Source organism: Artibeus jamaicensis, unplaced genomic scaffold, assembly GCF_021234435.1.
Source record: "Artibeus jamaicensis isolate MK-2021 breed Jamaican fruit bat unplaced genomic scaffold, CSHL_Jam_final contig_76, whole genome shotgun sequence".
NCBI lineage: Eukaryota > Metazoa > Chordata > Mammalia > Chiroptera > Phyllostomidae > Artibeus > Artibeus jamaicensis.
In genome coordinates this window covers 3,245,836-3,269,359 of record NW_026521954.1, presented here as the reverse complement: position 1 = coordinate 3,269,359, position 23,524 = coordinate 3,245,836, and the positions used below count along the sequence as shown (strand labels likewise).

The window sequence follows — 23,524 nt, the reverse complement described above, 5'->3', positions numbered from 1 at the left end:
TTGGGACTCAAATCAAGGGAGAGGACCAGACAGAAGAAAAAGATGATCAAGCAGAAAGGAATGAAGAAATAAGAATTCAGAAAAATGAGGAGAGGCTTGGGAACCTCCAAGACATCTTTAAACGTTCCAACATCCGAATTATAGGGGTACCAGAAGGGGGGAAAGGCACAACCACCAGTTGAAAAATTATTTGAACAAATAATAAAGGAGAATTTCCCCAAGATGGCAAAGGAAATAGACTTCCGAGAGATCCAGGAAGCTCGGAGAGTCCCGAGGAAGTTGGACCCGGGAAGGAACACACCAAGGCACATCATAATTACATTAGCCAAGATTAAAATGAAGGAGAGAATCCTAGAAGCAGCAAGAGCTAAGGGGACAGTCACCTACAAAGGAGTTCCCATCAGACTGTCAGCTGATTTCTCAAAAGAGACCTTACAGGCAAGAAGGGGCTGGACAGAGGTATTCCAAGTCATGAAAACCAAAGATCTACAACCAAGATTGCTCTACCCAGCAAAACTTTCATTTAGAATGGAAGGACAGATAAAGTGCTTCTCAGATAAGGTCAAATTCAAGTTCATCATCACCAAGCCCTTACTATATGAAATGTTAAAGGGACTTACCTAAGAAAAAGAAGATAAAAAAGATGAACAGTGAAAGGACAGCAAACTCACAGTTATTAAGAACCACACCTAAAACAAAAGCAAACTAAGAGGATAGCTAGATCAGGAGCAGAACCATAGAAATGAAGATCACAGGGAGGGTTAGCAACAGGGGAGTGGGAGGAGGGGAAGGGGGGGAGAAGGTACAGAAAATAAGTAGTATAGACAGTAGATAGAAAATAGATAGGGGGGAGGGTAAGAATAGTAGGGGAAATACAGAATCTAAAGAATTTGAGACACATGTTCATGAACTAAAGGGGGAAATGGTGGGGGAGGGGTATGCAGGGTGGAGGGGAAGGGATGGGGGAATAGAGCAAATGTAATGGCATAATCAAAAAAAAAAAAAGAAAAAGGCAAAAAAAAAAAAAAAAGAAATGAATATTGGGGCGGGTAGTCATCCAAGGTAACAGTTAAACACTGGACTAATTGTGGAGACAAAGCAAACCACAGAAATGGTTTTTCAGGTTAAAATCTCAAAAACCTGCCATATATTGCTATGTGGAATAAAATAGAGAACCAAGCCCTCAAAATATAGCACTGTGATTTCACAATACTTTTTTTTTAAACATTGAAACCACATCTGCCTTTTTTTTAAATAAAAAATTCCTAGCAAACCAAAAACTGAAGCGAAACAATGCATTAGAAAATCACCGAAGAGAATAAACTGTATGTTTATAGCACTTCATTAAAAATAACTTGTGCCCTGACTGCATGGCTCAGTTGGTTGGAGCTCCATTCAGTGAACCAAAAGTTTGCCCATTTGATTCCTGGTCAGGGCACATGTCTAGGTTGCAGGTTTGATTCTGGGTCGGGGCAGGTACAGGAGGCAACCAACTGATGTGTCTCTCTCATCAGTGTTTCTCTCCTTTTCTTTCCTCTTTCTCTAAAATCAACAGAAATGTGTCCTCAGGTGAGGATTAAAAAAAAACAAACTCGTAATGTTTATTTTTCTGATTTTAGGGTTGATATTTATTGATAGTTAAAATTCTCAGCATGAAAATATTAAAGTAACTGAAAAATTATTACTAATTTTATCATTATAAATGATCACTATTATTTATATAATTATTTTTAGTCTTTCAACTATATTAATAGTTTTTTCATATGGAATTAGAATTTTATTTTACAGGTACTTTCATTTTATATTATATTCTTTATATTAATAAGTCCATGGTCCTTTTGAAATGATAGATTTTTCTTGATTTTTTGTTTATCTCTCTTTAAGTCAATGTGTACCTGATTTCTTTAAGAAATCAATTGGGAAAAGTAATTTGTTTTCTGGTAGGGAAGTGCTGTAGAAGTAAATTGACCTAGAGAGTTCTCTCACTTACTGGCCAGGTAGGCTTATCCAAATTGCTTAACCTTTTTGAGTTTCTGTTTTCTCATAAAATGAGATTGTTGAGACTGATAACAATACTGTTTGTTTTTTTTATTTTACAGTGATCTTGTAAGGAACAAATATGATAATACACATAGAAGTACTTTGTAAGTTGCAAATTAATTCCCAAAAACAAAAGTTCAAAGTTAAAAAGAAAACTTGGTAATTTAATATCTTCCTTCCAAAACATTTTTAAAAAATCTTATTAATTTAAAAAACAGGATTTACAGGGAGTAAAAACAATATTATTTTATATTTTGAATAATAAACACCATAGGGATAGGTTTGCTCAAAATTACAAGAACCATATTTTTTTTGATAAAAACTTGAGAACTTAAAATTTCTATTTGAAAAAATGTTCTAATAAAATTTTGCTTTTTAAAAGGTTTATGAGGTTAAAAAGGTAAAGCGAATAGATATTTGTTTATGATTAACCTTGAAATTTTATGTATAATTTTTGATGTCCTTTTAAACAGAAAGGATTCATTAAGAAGAATTTACAGCAATACTTCCTTTTCCTCTAAATGATTAAAAAATATGCAGCTACAATGATCTGTGTAATAATAACAAGAAAACAGCAGGCTGAGTCTGAAGCCTAGTCTCGCAACCCATGAGTGCACTCGTCACAAACATGTTTTCCTCCGATGAATGTCGTGCATTTCCCACTACCTCTTTCTTTCTGAGCTCAGACACGGAGTGAATTTCCCGGAAACCACACTCTTCTATTTCTGGGTACCCCCTTATCTTTCCCATGAGAAAGCAACGCTGCTCGATAGCCTAGGATGCATCTCCCAGCTCTGATTTCCATCTTAAGAAAAAATTAAGACAGGACTTCAGAAGGGTTCATGCGAAAACCTGTGGCATTTCTTGTTTTGGAGTCTATGTGGCATTTGCATCTGGTTGGAATCAGCTAAATGTGACCCTGGAGAGGAAAATGACTTTGCAATGTTCAGCTGTGGTTCAGTGAGTCTCCTCAGCATCAACTGCTACAAAAGCAGAGGTTGTTACATAAAACATATTGCAACTGAGGGCGTGAAAAGGTTTATGGAGAAAACTTAGGTAAGCTTGCTCAATGCCATTAAAAAAGTCAACAATAATTTTTCCATCTGGCTTTAAAAAATAATAGGTACCTATAGAAAACTTGGTTTCTTCTGCAGGACAGAGGCTTTTTAGTTAGATGGAGTTCTGTTCATTTATTTTTGATATAATAAGTTGCCCTTGCATTTGGAGTCAGAATTCACAAAAACACATCTGAGACCAATGTCCAGAAGCTTAGTGCCTATGTTTTCTTCTATGTATTTTATTGTTTTAAGTCTTACATTCAAGTCTTAATCCATTTTGAGTTAATTTTCGTGCTTTGTGTCATATAGGACTCCAGTTTCATTCATTTGCCATTAGCTGTTCAGTTTCCCCAACACCATTTACTGAAGAGACTTTCCTTTCTTCACTGAATGTTTTTTGGCTCCTCTTTTGTAAATTAGTTACTCATATAAGTGTGGGTTTATTTCTGGGCTCTCAATTGTGTTCATCATTCTCGCCTGGTTTTCTGACAATACCATAGTGTTTTGATCACTATATCTTTGTAGTATAGTTTGAAATCAAGGCGTATGATACCTCCAGCTTCCCCACCCCACCCAGGATTGCTTTGGATATTCAGGTTTTTGTGGTGCTATACCACATTCTGTTCGGTTTCTATGAAAAATATCGTTGGGATATATAGAGATTGCATTGACTCTGTAGATTGCTTTAGGTTATGTGGACAGTTTAACAATGCTAATTCTTCCAAAACATGAACATGGAATATTTTTCCATTTCTTTGTATCGTTTTCAGTTTCTTTGAACAATGTCTTATCATTGGTAGTGTATAGGTCCCCCACCTCTTTTGTTAGGTTTATTCCTAAGTATTTTATTCTTTTTGACAACACCGGTAGATCTTGAGGGCATTATACTAAGTTAAATAGGTCATGGAAAAGGACAAAATCCACGTAGTTTCACTTATGTAGAATATAAAACCAAAAAGAACAAACTCATAGATACAGACAGCAGAATGGTAGTTATCAGAGGGGAAGGTGGGTGTGGAGAGAGAAATGGATAAAGTGAAGCAAATGCATTGTAACAGAGGGAAACTGGACTTCGGGTGGTGAGCACTCAATAGGGTATGCAGATATCAAATTATAATTTTATATAGCTGAAATTTATATAATGTTACTAACCAATGTTACCTAAACTAATTTTAAGGAAGAAAATTTGGGAAGTACAGAACAAGGAAAAGGAAAACATAAATACCACGTGTATCTTGTTACCTGGAAGTTACCTCTATTAACATTTGCATGTATGTGTATAATAACAAGTTGAACTCAAGTTGAAACTTTCATATTCAAATTCAAGTTTTGTATCCTGCTTATTTTTCATTTAACGGTAGTATTATTGTGAGCATGCTCTCATATCATGAAATATTTTTTGACTTGTAGTGAGCTGAGGACTCGGTCTGAGGACTGAGCTAACAGCAACAAAGAAATGACATCAGTTCCTTCTAGAAGAAAACGATTTCCTCTACTGTCCAGCCTGTCCCTCTCTCACTGAGCCCATAACTGTTTTTTCCTGATAAGCAAAGCCAACTGGTGTCGGGTCTCAGCTGGGTTACGTGATTTTGTTTTTCAACCTATGGGCCTAGTGACAATTTATAAATAAGTACAAACATTCACACTGATGTTTCAAACTAGTTCTCTCCGTGAAGTATGCATCAGTATTACAGTGAGTAGGATTCACAATCTTACTGAGTTGACTCAACGTCTATCGTTTGAGCAAGCAGGTGTTCCCAGGACAAGGGGCTACGGGCAAGGAAGCAGGGATCCCGCAGTCTGAACCTGGCTTCCCGAAGCTCAGGCCAAACTATTTCAGACTTGCCAGCAAGTCAAACACGATTTTTCTGTCAAAGTAAACAGCAGGATAAGGACTGTTGCTACTTTCTGATCAGCTGAAAGAGGTCCCCAATTTTCTTAACCATTTTTAATATTGTGAATGGAATTTTAAACAAAAATAACTACATTTGCCCAAGGCCAAAAATCTATAGATATATTTGGGCACTTTTGCAAAAAAATATATTTAAAACTGCTGTACATAATTAAAACACCACTGGTCAACTTATTTTCAACTACCTTGTGTTAGTTCTATGCTCCCTATAAAACGCATGCTGAGATTAGGAACTGACAAGCCATATCAATTCTAATTCTTGTGATTTTCAGAAGACAGTGCCGTGCCTTTTCCATAAAGCAGTGTATGTCTGTAACAGCACCTAGAGCCTTATCCCGGAGTGCATATGAAACCGTTTTTATAAATGTCCTTCACCTTCATGTCCAGCACAACTAGGTGGCAGACACTGAAGCGCCTCTTGCTTATTTGTATAGTGGCAACAGCTAATAAAAATAGCATCTATGAATGAATGTATCTAAAATTTATGCTCACACACTGAAGCAGGAAATGGGAAGCATCTTAGGGGGAAAAACAATGGGGTCAAAGAACTATTTTTTTAAAATGCAAAGGAAAAATATTTTTTGGATGTGAATAATGGCAAATGTTGAAGTTTAAAATTAATCTTTGACAAATAACCATGTGGTAATCAGAATCAGGCAAACAGGCTTGGGATGTTGGGTACCCACCCACCTGGTGTGAGAGACCTAACAAATCACATTAATGTGATACAGTTGTATTCTGTAGTCAAGGGTAGCGAAGATATTGGCAAAATTCAACTGGCTACCATTGTAAAGAGATGTAAAGACAGACTGTCCAATCAAGCTGTACCATTTCTTGCCTGTGCGATCTTGAGCAAGATACGTGCGCTCTCTTTGCCTCAGTTCCCTCCTCTGTGAAAAGATAAAAAATTGTTGGGGTGGTTAAGGAGGAAGATGAGCATAACTAGCCCATGTGAGATGCTCAGTAAATGGTAGGCCAGTGTGCCTGTTGTTATTGTTATTATTGTGACTTGGTAAAACAGGCCAAGGCAGCAGAGACCAGCTGAAGGACAGGATAGCACAGGGGTGCAGTGTCTAGAAAACTCCCACTACCCTGGAATTTTCCACCAGGTACATTGCTCTGGTCATATTTCTGTCTACGTGTCTGCAGTCCATCATGGAATTGGCTTACAAGGATTCAAAGGGGCTCTGACAGGCTCAGAAAGGCGGGGAAGCGAGCAGTTAGTGGAGGGCTGGGGCTGGGCAGTGAGCATGGCCGCTGGGAGATGCTGTGCACAGGGCTGGGCGTCAGCGCCCCCCTCGCGGGGCAGGCCCGAAGGGAAAGCAGCGCTTAGTGTGGAGAAGTCCAATGCCGACTAAACCGAGGGGTGTATGCTGATCTTAAGGACTGTTCTACCTCAAAATGGCCGTTGGATTTTTTTAAAGACCTACCTCTCTTATCTCACTGAGGACTTCTCTGGCCACTCTAGTTAAATATGCAACCCACCCAAGCTTCTATCCCTCCTCCTTCCTTTATGTTCCTTTTAGTAATCAGCCTGCTGTAACATACTGGATCACTAAATTATCGTGTTCGCTGCTTATCTCTCCAATAGATGTGAACTCGTGAGGGCAGGTTGTTCTACTTTTGTGGTTATTGTTCACTGCTGTCTCCCTAGAGCCTAGCATAGTGCTCAAAAAATATTCTAGCAAGGGTCCAATAAATATTCATTGAATGAAGAGGGAAAGGGTAAATTCTCATCCTAAGGTGTTTGCAGTGCGCTGAGCAGATGACCTCAGAAGACGTTTCTGGAGTGTCTGTGATTGTTCAGATTATGCATGAGGAATAAAAGTACCACTAACAACTTGATTTAAACACCTCTAGATCCTTTGAAACTGCTGAGACAGTAAACACCTGGCATTAGAATCCTATGCACATGTGTAAGCTTGTATGACTTAGCTCAATGAGGATTTGGGCACTGGCGAAGCTTCTCAGGTTCTGAAATTCAACAGTTGTTATTCAAAGAGGGGGCAGGGAGGAAGGTAAAAACTCCAGAAGGCAAAAGTCTGAAACACAGGTGGCTAATAGCAGCCACTGTGGATTGCTTACTATATTCCAAGGACTATACAGCAGTTTTTATAAAACCGCTCTGAGATGGACATTATTATACCCATTTTCCAGATGGGAAGATCAGAGCCTCATCCTTGCTCGTAAGTGGAGCTGGGATTTAAATCTTGCTCTGTCTGAATCCCAATTTATGCTTTCTCTAAACTTTCAGATTATCTTTGGGTACAAGGTTCAACCTGTTCCCTCTGGAGCTGGGCAGGAGATCTGTTATTTTGAAAAGATGACAAGTTAACACTCACTGGGCTTTGCCTTAGTACTGAAGCATTTGCAACCTCCGTCTCCGAGCAGGTGTGCAGAGTTGCAGTTACCCTGTGATGTTTGAGCCCAAACCGAAGATCCCTATCAAGGCAACGGGTAAAACCTGAATGTGCGCAGAAGTGGGCACGGCCTTCTCCTGCTTCTTCTTTAAATGAGGCAGAACTTCTACTTCAGAGTGAATGGAGCGTGCTTTGCAGAAGTCCCTTGGGTGTTCATGCACTTGGCCCAGAGATACTGCTCTCACATCATGTTTCAAACTCCTCTTGTGGATTTGCTCTCAGAGCCTGAGGCACGTTCTTTTAAATCTCTTCAGTGATAGCAAATCTTAACCTTTTTCTGGTGGATTTGATTTTGGGAGGCAGCCCCTGGGAGCTACGTCCAGTGAATAAGGTGGGTGGCCAGATTATATTTTGAGTCAAAAGTAAGTTGTGCATAGAATGCAGTGGAACTGGTTTCCTTTCGTAGCTTATTAAATTGTGTCTGAAGGGTGTTGTAAAAAGGTTCTAGAGGTGCTTTGACTAGTGTCTGCAACGTTGAAAAAGTGCATGAACTACCAAGGGGAATGGTCATTTGGCTACCTTAGCTGTGCTTTGAAAGAGAAAAAGAAAAAGTTGTACCTTAACTTTAGAGCACAGCTTGAATGATTACTTTGGGTGCTGTCCTCTTCTGCAGCAAGGCCCCGGGTTGTTATGAGTTATAGCTCTGTAATAAAGTGAACCAGGATGTAAATGTTTGCTAGATAAACATAGTTATACGGGGCAGACCAAATGGCTGTTGAGAATCCCGAGAACCTAACATTCACTGAAACAAAAAGTAGTATGTTATGTTACGTTGAAACAGTTCAAGAGAAAAATAGATGATGAAAATAACAGTGGGGGAAATGATGTTTTTATGGTTATGGCTGGCAGAGGAAGCTAGATGATGTTTGAAACGATATTATCTGGTTTGGAGGCTATTGTTCATAATGAATTAAAATGCTTAAGGAGGAAGTCATTCCTGTGACTTCTAGCTGGTGGCATTCCTAAGATATTTTAACATTTAGAATCTTAAAGGGTATTTTATAAGAATGTGCGTGACACTGATGCATTATATATCAGAGCTAAGTGCTTTCTTTCATGAAGAGTTAACATTTTGCAATCATGAACTCTCTGTCATGAGGAATGCATGTTTGGGTTTAGCACAGTTCATCACTGAGTGGGGTGAGAACAACCAAGTATGACTCATGCTCTGCGTATAAAACTCAAAGCCTTCAGACAAGGCTTCGGTACAGATTTTCCATCTTCAGAGCCCACTGAAATGTTTTATTTCATTAGTTGACAAGTCACAAATGAGGGTCCGTGAAAATACTAAAAGCTACCCACTAAATCTAAATCATTTCCGTGAAGAAGCTAATAGTAAGAAGAAGGCAAGCATCTTACTGATCCAGGGTAGAAATAATTTAGTCAGCGATTGACATGGCAGTGCTTCCAAGGCCATTCATTATGATTACCATTGTCCCTGAGTCCTCTCCGGTACAAGGGGCAGAACATCTTTGCAATGAGCAAGAATACTATTTATGTGTGAGTTTAGGGTTCACAGAGAGTTGTCATTTTATTTAAAAATCCTCAGTAAAGGAAGTCTTTGTTCTTAGGGGACTGTTAAAGAAAAAATAGCTGTTTTTCTATCACCTCAGAGGACATGTCAAAGGTGCTTTGAGAAACCATGTCTCTACCTTTAGTAGATTGCATTTGCCTGGGAATCTCAGAGGAGGGCACTCAGGGGAGAGAAATGGACCCCTGGCCTTGGGGCTCAGGCTGCCTCGCCCTCCCCACACCGGCCCGGCTCTCTCCACTGGGAGACAGTGGGGTGCAGAGCCAGGACTGCTGGTCAATATGTATTTTGCTTTTCTTAGGCTATAGAGTTTCACTTAACCACCTGAGGTCTCTTTGGCTGGAAAATATACTTATAAATGTTTGCCACAGAGGGCTATCGTGAAGACTAGATGAGAGAATCAATGTATCGGTTAGCAAATGGCTCTTTGGCTTTTTATTTTTATTGTTGACACTGTTACAGATGTCCCACTACCCTACACCTCCCCGCCACCACCCGCGCCCAGAAAATGGTTCTTAAATGACTGTTTAGTGCCTGCGATGCACCAGCGAGCAAGGCGGGCCCTCCCAAGTGGCTGTTGCAGGGCTGGTGGGGGAGCTGCAGGGAGGGCACCTGACCCTGCTCGCAGCGGGGCAGGGTGGCGGTCCAGGAAGGCTTCCGGGCAGGTGGCTTCTAACAAGGTCTGCTTCCTACTAGGAACTCCATTCAGAAAGTCTCCTTCCTTCCTGCCACTTGAATTCCCTGGGATTCTCCCCACCCCTGTCCCAAGGCTGGGCTGTGTAGCATCAGAACTGACACACTAAGATGTTTGGATTTGTGTGTGTGTGGGTCTGGGAGCCTATAGTGTCTACACGTATTTTAAGACACTTGCTTCCCCCCTTCACCCTTACTCCGTCTGTTAGAAGAGTGGGGTGGCGGGCGGCTGGAGGGGTGAGTGGAGAGAGGGAGAAGCAAACAGATTTCCACGAAAGGAAGAAAACTGGGTGGCGAGCTGTCCCCAGCCCTCCCCCAGGCCACTCTGAGACTAAGTCATAGGTGAAGATAAACTGTTTCTCACCGTGAGGAGCAGGAAGAGGCACAAAGCCTGACTGTGTGACAACATCTAAAGCTAAGACTCCACACACAGAGGGAGCCAGCCCATCAGAAGAGGAAGGGTGGCCGGTGGGGAGCTAAGACAGGAAGGGGAGACCTGCAAGCAGACGAGGTGGTGCCCTTCCCAGCCCCACTGGGGTGGAGTGGGGGTGTTGGGCCTGCCGATGACACCCGCTGTCTGTCCTGGCCCTGGCGTACGCAGGTCCCGTTGTGTGAGGCCCGAGGCCCTAGACTTAGAAGCCAGGCTTGTGGTGCCTCTCGCTTTGCTTCCCAAAGGACACCTGCTGGAGGTGGAGGAGCTGCGTGTGCGGGCGAGGCCCTTGCCCGATGCTTCTGCTCTCCCCAGGGGCACTGGGGCCTGGGGAAAGCCTCTGGGTCTCTTGCTGGAAGTACAATCAACGTTGAACCCCTTGCCGCCCCCAATCTTTTGGAAGCTCAGATGTGAAAACTCTTACCCTGAACTTTCTGAAGCCTATAAGAAGTCAACTCTTCATCTCTGCATTAAATTGGCCCATCGAAGCCACGTCCTGGGATAGAACACATGTATGAATCTGCAGGCACAACCCGCCCTACACGCGCCCCAGATTCCTCTAACTTGACTCCTTGGTGAGAGAAAACCAGCCTACACTGAGGGAAAATACAAGCAACCCCCTCACAAGAGTTGTCGCTGGCTGTGTGTAGTCTAAGGACGGAGTTTCACATCAGTGGTGATGTCCTCGCTATGACAACGCAGTGTCTCTTCAGTCTCAGTACCGGGAAGCCAGTTCGACCTCACTGTCCGGAGCACTGCACTCATTTCTGTCCAGTGGGCACTCCGTGTCTGCCGCCGCATAACCAGTTGCTTAAGAGCTCAGGAACCACATGGTGTACCTCTTCTGCACCAACCTCACCTTTGGTTATAGCTTAATTTTTTTGTCTTTAATTTTTTTGGCCTCATCTTCTCATTTCTTTAAAAAAATTGTTTTATCTTACCAATGTCTATGTATTTTTATTAGCTGTCCTAAATCTCCTGCTGACCAAAACTGGAGGTAAACAAAGTACCCACCAGCCGTGTGTTCTACATACCTGATAATAACATGGTGGTGATCGGGCTTTCCACAGAGAATTTTCTAGAAGACTACAGTGTGCTCATCAGAGGGCTCAAAGATCTCACCCGGCAGATTGAGTGCTTCCTGCACATTAACAAATTAACACTCGGGCTCACGTAGGTCTCTTATGGGCTTAGAAATTGAATGTCCATCTCTGAGAATGTTCATCTTGCACTGTTTTTTCCTTCCAGTGCTGCACACCAGATGCATTAATCCTCATTCACCCTCGTGGACAATCCATGCTCTTTCCTACCTCAGGGCCTTTGTACATACTCTTGTCTCCATTTGGACTGTCCTTCCTTCTCTCTCTGGGCTTCTCTTTCTCATTATCAGAATGTTAGTGACATATTAGAATGATTGGGAGAGTTTGTATTGATGCCACAACCCGGACAAATTAAACTAAAAAATACTTAAAAATATCAGTACCTAAGTTCCACCCTCTCTCAAGATTTTAGTTTAAAGTATTTTTTTAGATGTGTATTATTTAATTTTTTAATCCTCGCCCAAGGACATTTTTTCACTGCTGTTTAGAGAGAGAGGAAAGGAGAGAGAGAAACACTGAAATGAGCAAGAAACGATGAGCGGTTGCCTCCCCCAGGTGCCTGGGCCAGGGAATGTTAGCACCCAGACTGGGGATTGAACCTGCAACCCAGGAATGTGTCCTGACCGGAAATCCAACACTTTGGTTATGGGATGATGCTCCAACTAACCAAAGAGAGAGGAAGGGAGAGAGAAAGACAGGGAGAGAATATTGTTGTGAGAGAGAAACATCGATCAGGTGCCTCTCGTACACGCCTGATCTGGACTGACCCCAGAATCGAACCAGTGACCTTTTGTTTTGTGGGACAATGCCCAACCAACTGGTCAGGGTTAGGCACTAGCATTTTTAAAGCTTCTCAGATAATTTTCATTATTATACCAGTCTTCAAGTCACAGCTTTAGGTCTCAGCTTTATTGCCAGTTGCTGGAAGAGGCCCTCCTGACCCCTCTAGAATGTAGATCTTGTTATGCTCTTTAACTCAGCGTCTTCTCGGATTCCTTTGTACTAATTACCCCAATGTATAATTATTGCAGTTACGTGAATATTTTTATTTGTCTCCACCACTTTTGGACATAGGTACTGTGAGGACGGGAAATGTGTCTGTCTCGGTTTTTGTCTTTTTCTTCAGTGCACAGTACCGAGTGCATAATAGATGAGTCTGCGACAATGAAGATGGCCCATGAATAATGGCCTTTGGGGCCTCCTGGAAGCCAGCCAAGGCTCCTTGGACTATTATGAGAGAATACATGCCAATGTTCAGGGGCTATTTTAACTGGGAAAATGGTTTAATACGCTTTCCTTTTACCTGACCCTCGCATCTCAGGATTCTTTGAGACAGCTTAAATAGATCCTAACTCACAGCATCTCCTCTACGTCCGTGTCTCTCTCCTTCCCTTACTTTTGACCATTATGAGTGAGAAACTGCATCTCCTTCATCTTTGTCTCCCCACCCCACTCCAGCACCCAGCACTGGATTTTGTACATAGTAGGGGCCCTATAAACATTTGTTGACTTGACCCTCATGGCGTGTCGGTGTTTTAACCAAGATTTCACCCTGGGCAGCAGCATTTGTGATTATTCGGGGACTGAAGGTGTGGGGCATTGTGAACACAGCATGAAAGTTAAGTTTGTCAGGTTAGGCACTTGAGCCGTCATCTAAATGCAGGTGTCTCTACACCTGGATTGCACCGGAGGACAAACAAGTAAATTTGTGTTTGAAGGCAGATAACGAAACTCTGAGTCTGAAAACAACTGGCAGTCGCGTCCCCGACAGCACAGGTGCTGGTCTATAAACGGGTGAGTGCCTGGCAGGGCTGCTTGAGCTCTTGCTGTGGCGGAGTCTGTTTTGTTGCTCAATTATTATTTGGTAGTTATTAATCAAGGGAAGCAAAGCAAACCACCCACCTCCTGGTTTCCCCCCATAGTGTGTTCATTAGGCTGACTTGTAAGTTCTAAGGCGCCTTTTCCTAAGCTTCAGTTAACCAAGACCAGTCGGTGGAGTGGACTTTTTCTTCTTTTTTTCTGCTTTATTTCACATCTTTAAGAAATCTTCTTGGTTTCTCACTCTTTCTTTCCTGTTTTATGCGGGTGATTTGCTGGTGGGAAATGGAGAGACAGGGGAGAAGAAATGGCCCAGGAGCACTGATATATTAAACGCAAACCCAGCTACACAGCCAAGGTTTTAGTCTGCCTCTTATCTGGGGAATTTTCACATTGTCATGGAGAGAAACGCACGTGTGCACTTGCGCCCGCCTGTGCACACACACACACACACACACACCACGAAACCCCACACAAATGAAACCCCTTCTTCGGAGAAGCCGGCTACAGGAAACTGACTTATACACAGGAACTCGCTAACCTCTTCTCACATTCGGATGGTTCCTGGTGCCCCAGTCACCACGCACATTCACCCAGGCGTCTTGGGCTGGAGTTTTTACCTGCCTACCTCTATCATTTTTTGTTCTTCCAGCGTGAACCACTTACATTGTTGAGGAGGAAGGAAAGGTGGATCTTAGAAGGAAGCCATCACGGTGAAAGGGCTCGGCTGCTTTTGTTGTTACCTACCTGTGCCGAGCAGCTCTGACATCCGGAGGCAGTCATTTTGGTGTGGAGGATGTCTTTGGCATTCTACAACAGGTAAGACTTTGCTTCTTTAAAAATATGTCTTTGGTATAAAAAAATCTTCCTAACTTTATTTAGCTTTTACTTTAAGCGAAACATACCAATTGTCCTGTTTTGCCTGTTGTAAAGCATGGAATGGCATTATAGGAAGAACTGGGGCTGCTCTGATGTCCAGCTGTCCCTCTGCCAGGTCCTAAGGAGACACAGGTAGTCTTTGAAACAATTCATGTTATAATAGTTAGATTTTGGTTTTTCAGATATTCTCCTAGGGAATTGATGGGTTTGTGATCAACTATGAGTGAGCTCAAGTTTGGGTGGCTTAGTAGGGTGTCAGATGGGCTCGCTGGGGATGGTCACTTCGTAAGTTACATAAATGTCTGATCACTGTGTTGTACACCTGAAACTAATATAATATTGTATGTCAATTCTGGTTCAACATTTTTTAAAATGGGTAGTATAAACATCACCCTACGTTTGATTAAGTAAATCTAAAGATTCCCAAAGTTTTGCAAATAGGAGTTTTAAAATTTTCTAATTCAGAAAAGAAAGAACCAAAATCTAAATGATGTAGATTTGGATGTGGAATGTCTCGCTTTTCTGTTTCACATATTGCTGTGAGGGGCCAGGCGGTAAGTAAATAAAATTTGCGAAATCAATGGTGTTAGGTACTTTATAAAAACTGACATTAAAGTTAACAACAAGAGTCCGATGATCAATTATACATTCTAAGCTGGTGCTGTGAAGGATGTAAGATAAACACAAAGAATTTCTAAATTCTTTATATTTGAAGGACCTTATTATTTTGTAGTCGTGTAAGAAGTAAATTCAGGAAGCAGCGTGAGGTGGGAATGGAGGGAGGAATGGGGCGGCACCGCTGCGGGAGTTACAGGAGTTCTGAGAAGGGCATTTGAAGCCAGCACAGTCCGGCAGGCACGGGCCTTGGAAAGGTAGGAGCTTTGAGTAGAAGGAGAAGAAGGTTAATTCACACTGTGTGGGCAAAGGCACGAGGGTGAGGCTGAAGAGGAGATGACTGTCCAGTCGAGGAGACTGGCCCAAGAAACGCAGAAAGTCCGTTTTACACACTGGCAGGAAATAAGCCTGGAAGATGAACACGCAGACGGTTACAGAGAACCGTCAGAGGCTGCCGAGGGGGGCAGACTCCTCTGGGCAGTTTCCCAGTGATCTCTTGTCCTCGGGTGTCTGTCTCTCAGCTTTTACAGCACGCAGGGAGCTCGGTGGGAGCCCCGAGACCCTTGCCTCCTGGTCCACGGAGCTGCTTTATGCATCTCCACATCTGCGGCCCCCCCACTGTCCTCTACTGTCTCCCTATAGTACCCCGTTTTTGTAGAGCAAGGGTTGTGTGTCTTGGGGTACCTCTAAGACCTCCAATTTTCTGGTTACCACGTTTTAAGGAGACTCTTCAAACACCTAGTAATTAAAGTCGCCTTGCTCTTGGGAGGACAAGTGGGTTGGCTGATGTCAAGAAAATCTCTGTCCTTCAACGGGCGGTCCAGACTTGGCTGCTCAGTTGGTCGGAGCGTCGTCTGCTAACCAAGAGGTAGTGGGTTTGATTTTTAGTCCAGGCATGCGAAGTCCCCCATCTGGGTGCTTACACGACGCAGCCAATCAATGCTTCTCTCTCACATCAATGTTTCTCTCTCTCCCTTCCCCTGTCTCTGGAAGCAACAAAAATATGTCCTGAGGTGAGGATTAAAAAAAAAACAAAACCCAGTCCAAAAATTGCATGAAATATGTGTTACTTCCTTGGCAGATCTGAAAGAGATGTTCTGGACCAGCTGCCACTCTTTTCCTAATGATTCAGAGCACTTTATTTCCTGGCCATGAAATCTCTATGCCCACATAATAACAGAAATATAGCATGGTGAATAATAGCTCAGACTTTGGGGCCAGACTGTGTTGTGTTGAAGCCTCGGTCTGTCCCTTCTGAGCTATGCGAAACTTGGGCACGTTACTTAACTTCTTAAATCCTCAGATTAAAAAGAAAACTGTGAAGTAGTTGTAATAATAACTGAAAATACCTATATTAGAGGGTTGTTTTTTGGATAAAGTGAAATAAAACTATGTGAGGCATTTAGCCTCGTGCCTGGCATAAAATTAACTCAATGAATGTAGCTGGTATGATTCTTATTAAGGCCTTAGCTGGGGACGCTGAAATGATTTTGTTCCTGGCCTTGGGATGAGATATCTGTAAAGTAAACGAGGCCGACAGGCAGAGGCTGGGAATTAATATTTTTTGAGCACCAGGTATGGAGCAGATACAGAGTTGGGTGTTTTATAGGGATAGTGCATATGAAAAAGAGAAGAGATTAGAAACCGGTATTTTGAGCCTTTCTGTATCGGAGTCTCGGACTATAAGACAACTTTCTGAGTGACTTCTGTGTTATTTTGGCTGTCCGTGGCAGACGTATCTCTCATAGTGCTTTGGGTGGAATTACAAAAGGGCTTGGAATTAGAGGCAGAGAGAGTGTGACCTTCCTTGGTCAGCTTAAATTATTTAATTTAATTTTAATTTTAGTGCTAGCAAGGCATAGCTAAAAATCCATCTCATTCAAGAGTTGGGGCCATTTTCACAATAAATGCCCAAAGTGCTTATTTGGGTCCTAGATGCTTACGGTCTGGGGGAAAGCCAAGATTAAGAAGCATCCTGCTTTTCTGTGCCACTCTCCAGACAAGAGATTCTTTTGGGTTAGTAAGCTCCCTTTAAAAAATTCAAATACGGCCTATATGTTCATTATGCAGGGGATTCTCATTCATATGTGCATACTACTTTAGTCAAGTGGTAATACTGTTTGCCTTCTCAGCCCCACTGATAACATAAGAGAGGGAAGTCTGGGGCTTTGTGTACAGAAAGGGATGGACCCGAGTCAGGATGGGCGCCCAAGAGGAGCGTGCGGGCAGCCAGTGGGGCGGTGGGCGATGGACAGGGTGCACGGAGGGAGGTGGGGGGGCTGCCAGAAACAAGGCCTCCTCCTAGCTCTTTAGTCATTTGACTCGAGGAGCTGCTTGAATGCCCTGAGCAACTTCTGGACGCTTTGTATATGATGCCATTCTGTTCCCCTGATGTGGACAGTTGCTCGGGATCATTGGATTTGTCTGGCTCTGGCCCAGAATCATCATTCCTAAAACCACCTGGGCAGCAGCTTTGAAAAACCATCACTTCTCCTGTGTCACATCCCAGCCCTGGTGTGGGGTCCAGGAGTCCGAGTGGTAACAAGAACAAACTCTTTCCCCCCAGGTGACTTGGAGGCAGCTGCTCCACAGATGAGCAATCAGGAGCCACTAATCCAGAGCTCTCCTCCCGGGGCCCCAAGCACAGAGAGGGTAAGTCGAGTGAGTGCTGAGATGAGACAGAATGATTTTCCCTCTACTGAGATTCAATGGCCACGCAAAAGTACTTTCCTTTGTTTTGAATTGATTTCTGAGGAGAGCTCCGGGGAGTGGGATGACTGAGTCAGGGGTGTGAGCATGCGGAGAGGTCCTTTCAGCCATACTTACGTTTTAGCCCGAGTGGAATGCCACCTAAAAAGTTCTAAAGGGTTTTCACATGCAAGGTCTTCACTGTCACACCAGGAGAGTCCAAAAAAGGAATTTGCTTTCAAATGGAGAAAGTGCCAAATCACCCGCCCAATTTCTCTTTTCCAGTAAAACAGAACACAATGAATTACTCTGGGGAGAGAATTTCAAAACATTACGGAATGCTCATTTGCTTCTTAGAGCCTTGTTATCTCTCCACGTAGCTTCTTGCAAAAATGAAGTCAGCAGTGACCTCTTCCCTGTTTCGTAGAAAAGAACACCCAGGAAGACAGTGGTTAAGTAACATGTAATAGGGTTCTCATGACACTTGCCATGACAATTGCATGTAGTCATCCATTCAGCCATTGTTCGAGTAAATAAATGACCGAGTGGGTTTTCTAGGTGACCTCATGGGAAAACGCTAGTGAGATGAATGCACGAGGAGCGTAGGGGGATTGTGGGCAGAGCTGATTGACCAAGTTACACTTTATCTTTTATTTACACTATATTTTATTCATTATGTATTTGCATAGTCTGCTACCCTGAAAGCATGCCTGTTGTTTGTGACAGAGATGAGAATAAGGTGAGTTTTCAGTGGCTTAAAAAAAATTAAAAAGACGTGCTTTTGCGAAATATCAAGTGAGGTGTTTGTGGGGATGTGCAGGAGCCTGCCTGTACTTGGTTGCAAGAGCTGATTATAATATTTCCAGAAAATTTGCAAGCTGGTTGTTAAACACATTCTCCATGACAATTAAATTATGTAACTCAGATAACTAAGTTTCATTAAAACTAAAGGTAATAAATACTCAGAACTCATTAGTTTCTAATTACTTACTACATTTCACTATTATCTCTGCTCTTGATGTTATTTACTCCATTTTACTTGTAGGATAGAAACATTCTTTCATGGTGTGCTATTGAGCCTCTCTTTCCAGCCTGCATTCAGTGATTTCATGTTGGTAGCTTGAAACTGGTCACAGAAGGAGTGTCTACACCAGATAAATTGGCAAACACTATAAATAAGGCATTTCGAACTTTTTATTTTGGAGGAGAGCCTATTAAACATGATCAGCAGGGAACTGTGTAAAATACAAATATGGCAACTTGGCAATATGTGTCAAGAGCCATTAAAATACTCATACACGTTGATCTATTAATTCTATCTGGGAATTTTCTCTAAATGAATAATTCAAAGAAGGAGAAAATAATGTGTGTAAACACATTCAATGACTATCATTTATAGCAGCAAAATCTGAGAATAACCTAAATAAGCAATAGCGATTCTGGCAGCATTCATTTCACAGAATATTTTGTAGTGATGGAAGGTCATACTTATGGTAGTTATAAAAATATATTTGATATGGTGTTAAATTAGAAAATCACAGTTAAAAATTTCATTTACATTTAGGTTTCATTATGAGTCAGGATTAAACAGGAGGATATGGTGTATTAATGTACCATTTTAGGATGATAAAATAGTAGAATTTTGTTTTCACTTCATTTATTATAGCAGTGGTGTGTGTGCTTTAAAAAATGTAGAGCCCTGTCTGGTGTGGCTCAGTGAACTGAGTGCAAGCCTGTAAACCAAAGGGTCACCAGTTCGATTCCCAGTCAGTGCACATGCCTGGGTTGTGGGCCAGGTCCCCAGTAGGGGGTGCATGAGAGGCAACCAAACATTGATGTTTCTCTCCTTCATATTCTCCCTGTCTTGGTCTCTCTCTAAAAATAAATAAATAAAATCTTTAAAAAATTAAAAATGTAGAGAAAGCCTGTATATAAGTGATCTTAAATAGTTTTAATATTTAAGAGGAAAGCTAGGAGGCATTTTGTGGGCCAGATGGGAGCCTGCCTTTCACAAGCAAACATGTCCTGTGAATCGCTGGGCAGGGCATCGTGAGGGGAGTCTGGGTCCAGGCAGTCTGGCGTGATAGACTCTAAGGGAGTTTCTTCAGGGCAGCGCAGAACGAGGGAAGAAGTGAGTGGTTGGGTACTGAGGACTTGCCAAGGTGGCTGCAGAGGCTGAGAAATAGCCTATAGGAGAGCTACTGGCAAAGGCGAGAGAGAGAACATTTCTTAGGAAGTGACAGGGAGATGCTGATCTCAGAGATGAGCGAGATGGATGCGTAAGTAGTTTCACTGAGATCCCTGAAAAGAAAAGGGCTCAAACCAGAGAGGAAATGCTTCCTTTAATCAAGGTTCTCAAATTTTAGTGTATTTAAGAATTATCTGGATGGATGGGGGATATGTTAACAAATGTAGCTCACTACATTCCAACTCCATGGATTCTGATCCTATTGGCCTGTGGGTTGGCAGGAATATACATTTTTAACAAGTCCTCCCACCCCATAAAGATTCTGTTATGAATGGTCTGCCGGTCACACTTTCGGAAGCATTGGAGGTAATGGGTTGGTTTGGCCCAGGACATGTGTGTGTGTGTGTGTGTGTGTGTGTGTGTGTGTGTGTGTGTGCTGAGGATGAGGCTGTAACCTTGAAGCTTAGGGTCTGAGCGTTTATGATGTAAAAGGAGTGTGAGTCCAGAAGGGACAGGTTATTGATTAAATCTGTAGAAACAAACTAAACACAGGATGCTATACTTATACTCCTTAAAGGAGCATCATTTGTACCACGAAATGCCCTTGCACAGTTGTACAGGCCTTTGGACCAAGTGAAGGAGGTTGTGAACGGGGGAATGACAAGCTGGTAGCACCAAGAGAAATGGTCATAGGAAGTCTAGAACCCACACACAGTCTGTTACGAACCACTGGGAGGTGGCGATCAGGAATGGACTCAGTAGAATACGCAGGGCTTTGTCCAGAAACTGTTTTGGGAAGGAAGGAAACAAAGTCCAATTGTTGATGAAATATACTTAATATGTATACCTTTCGTGGTGAGACACATGCCATGACAACAGCACAGCACGAAACAAACACTGACGAGAGCAACGACACAGCCGCCACAGAAGCCATGGGCGGAGGTCCCGACTTCACCCGGCTTTGGGAGAACTTCAGTGATAACCAGAAGCTCTCAAACAGCCTTTAGCATCTTGAATTGTTCCAGCTTTACATTGCAGATGATTATCTTACCTTAAACAGTTTGCATGCTCCCTATTATCAGTGTCACTTGTCTCCCGAGAGACACCATAGGTGCAGCTCAGGGTCTGGTGGAGGGACAGGGTGTGACACCTTCCACAAGCACCCGCTGACTGTCCTGACCCCACTTCACACACAGTTTTTCATGGACTGATTGACATGCACTCAGAGAAGTATTTCCTAATCGGTTTTCGGTCACACGTTCCTTGGAGACTCTGATGAGAACCGAAGACCTTCTCCTTGAGAAAAAGCACCCACACAGGAAATGCACATTTAGAGTTTTGAGGGGTTTAGGGGTCCTCTGAGGTCCACCTATGGGTTCCCCGTAGAGGCCTCAGTTGAGTGACTCCCGCCCAGAGGCAGTCAGTGCAGTCGAGGTGGCCTTGCTGACGTTGAGAAAGTTCTGGTTACTGCTGGTATTGGATTTAGCTGCTTAAGAGAAGTGCTGACTCCTCAGCTGATGACTGAAATGGGAACAAGATGGCTGATGTGTGTGTCATTTCACAGCACAGGATCCTTAAGTCAAGCAAACGTGGGGGCTACAGTTGCTTCTTTTCAGAGAACACATGGCCGTTTTAGGTCCTTAATTCTGAACTCTCTTGTGTTAAGCCAGGGTCAGTTCCTACTTGGGAAAGCCATCTCCCAAGATTCTTCTTTCATGTCTTATTCACGGCCATGTGGTACCTGGATAGCACAAGACACGCAGGCAGGTTGGAGATGCCGGTCTGGCCAGCTGCAGAGCGTAGCGAGTCGTGTGGGGCCGCCTGCCACCCCTCAGCGTGTGCTGGGGTTCCAGCCAGGCTGCTTTTGGAGGTGAAAGGGTTTAGACAGCGTGTAACGTGCTTGCTTCTGAGTGTAAAATGTAGGCTTTCCTAACTGAAGTTGAGCATCTGTTTGGGCCCTGATTGACCTTGAAGATAGTCCTTTTCCTGTGTAGCCTTTAGACCATGGAAGCCCAGTTAGCCATCTTCCGTTAGTGGGTACCTGACTTGCAGTTTGGGCCACTGGGTGTTTTGGGATGAAAGCTCATGCCTGGCTAATCTCCTGTCCACTCGGACTGTGATAGGGGCTCAGGCAAGGCATGATTTACCCTGACCCCGTCTGTCTAAACTAGCCAACTCTGCCGACACTGATAAGACTTGTGACCCTGTCGTGGTCGTAGAGTGGGGAGATAGAGGAGATGCCACATCTGCAGCCCTTCGGAGAAAAAGTATGTGCAACTGGCTAAGTAAATTGTGAAATATGATTCGGGCCTCTCTTGGTCTGGCATAATGTAAGAATTATAAACCTTTGAGGCCAAAGGAAAATCTATAACAAATATACTCAAGTAATGAGAGCACCTCAGCTTCTACAATCATTTTAATGATTGTACATCCATGACTAGGTTTCCTGCAAATTTCAATTCAATGTATTCAATGTAGTTTTCAATGCATTTGAGCAATAATACTGTGTCATAGTATCCTCAGTTACAGTCCAAGAAACAGAAATGTTCCATGTACACCAAACCAGCAGCGAACTCTCTACCCCTCTTGTCTCCTGGAGACAGCTTCTCTTGCTTTGTCACTACACAGAGTAACGTAGTTACTGATACAGGAGGCGGACTGGTATGTTTCTCTCTCTTGATGCATTTCCTTCCTTTTGGGCAGGACCCCTACTTTTCCTTCTCTTTCCCCACTGGTGTTTCCTACTTCTAAACACACACAGCTCCTCAAGAGCCTTTTTCCCAGTTGCCACAAGAAAATTCTGCCTGTCCTTCATCCAACATGAGCTAAAAATGATCTCAACCATGCCTGAGAAGTGTAAGAATGCCTGTGATTATTCTAACAAGTGAAAGGAAAGCCTCATATTTTGACTCGAATTTAGGTAACGTAAAACTACTGCCATCAATTGTAAAAGCCCTTAAAAGGTCGAGAAATCCTGTTTGGTGTATATGTTCTTTTGTACGAAACCTGATTTTCCTCAAGCTCCAATACCTTTGGATAGTAACCTGCTGAAATTTATATTAATAGTCTTTCTCTCTTTCTTCCTCTGGTTGCGATGAGGGACTGGGAGGGAGTGTTGGACATATGTACAGGAAATGGGAGGGGAAAAGGTAAAGAGCACTTACATATTGCCAGTGCCGCAACTTCCTACATCTGCTGAAATAACAGTGTCACTATATTCCTATACACAGAGTCCCTGGTAAGAGCAGATAAATACCTGTAATAATCTTGAGTTTAAAAATGTAACAGTAATACATGTACATTGCAGCAAATGTGCCATGTGGCTTTTAAATTAAGTACACGTTTTATTCATAAGTAGTTAAGTTTTTACGTATTAAAAATGCTATCATCTTAGTGCTGGCTCTCCCGAATGTGCGAATCTGTAGAAGCTTAAACATTGCTTCCTAATGGAGTAGAAATTCAGCTGATACTTAAAAGGATCACTTGATTGGAGGGGTGGGGGGAAGTGGAGACAACTGTACTTGAACAACAACAATTTTTTAAAAGTAAAAATAAAGAGTAATAAATAGAGTTTATTCGGTTTTTTTTTTTTAAAGGGCAACAATGGTGTCTCTTTGAGTCCCAAAGCTATCTTCCCTTTTTTTCATCTTCTGTCTCAGGAAAAGCAATTTCAAAATGTAGCTTGAGGCAATGTCTCTATTAAATTCTAGAGCCATGAAAACATGGATTTTTTTTAAAATTGCAGCAGAGCAATTCTATGTAAAACTTAAATCGAAAGTCCAAAACCCCAACCGATAGTTTTGGATTTCCCCCAAAGCAACCCATTCGACAGGCCATGCAGGGAAGACCCGGCATGCACACAGGGAAGGAAAAAGAAAAGTTTCTCTGCCAATAGTGGCCCAACTCCTGCGGTTTTCAGTTTAAAAACTAGATTGTGCAATGGTACTCATGAAAGAAAAATCACCAGCCTTTTCAGCCTAAGTTCACACTCACTTTTTTTTTTGATCTGTGACCAACTAATCTTATGAAGTTATAGTATCTTAAAGCTCCCTCCCATTTACTGGTCCTTTCTTTAAAAGGCTGAAATGATCAGACTTTGGAAAGTTTCCTGCACTCACTCATGCTATTTGGGATTTACATGTTAGTGCTTCT

The 23,524-nt window shown here is 42.6% G+C and overlaps 1 protein-coding gene across 5 annotated transcripts in view; it reads left to right on the top strand.

Annotated features, from left to right (window-relative positions):
* Positions 1-7,488: 7,488 nt before the first annotated feature.
* Positions 7,489-23,524, top strand: part of RHOH (ras homolog family member H) — a 46,459-nt gene continuing 30,423 nt past the window's right edge. The window contains exons 1-3 of one of the 5 annotated variants that reach the window (XM_053672304.1): positions 7,489-7,761; positions 13,655-13,821; positions 17,063-17,148. The gene's annotated coding sequence lies outside the window, so the exon portion shown is untranslated. Of the gene's footprint in view, positions 7,762-12,902; positions 12,979-13,032; positions 13,127-13,465; positions 13,822-17,062; positions 17,149-23,524 lie in introns of those variants that run through there. The other 4 variants (XM_053672305.1, XM_037138042.2, XM_053672303.1 and 1 more) reach the window with 4 other exon arrangements.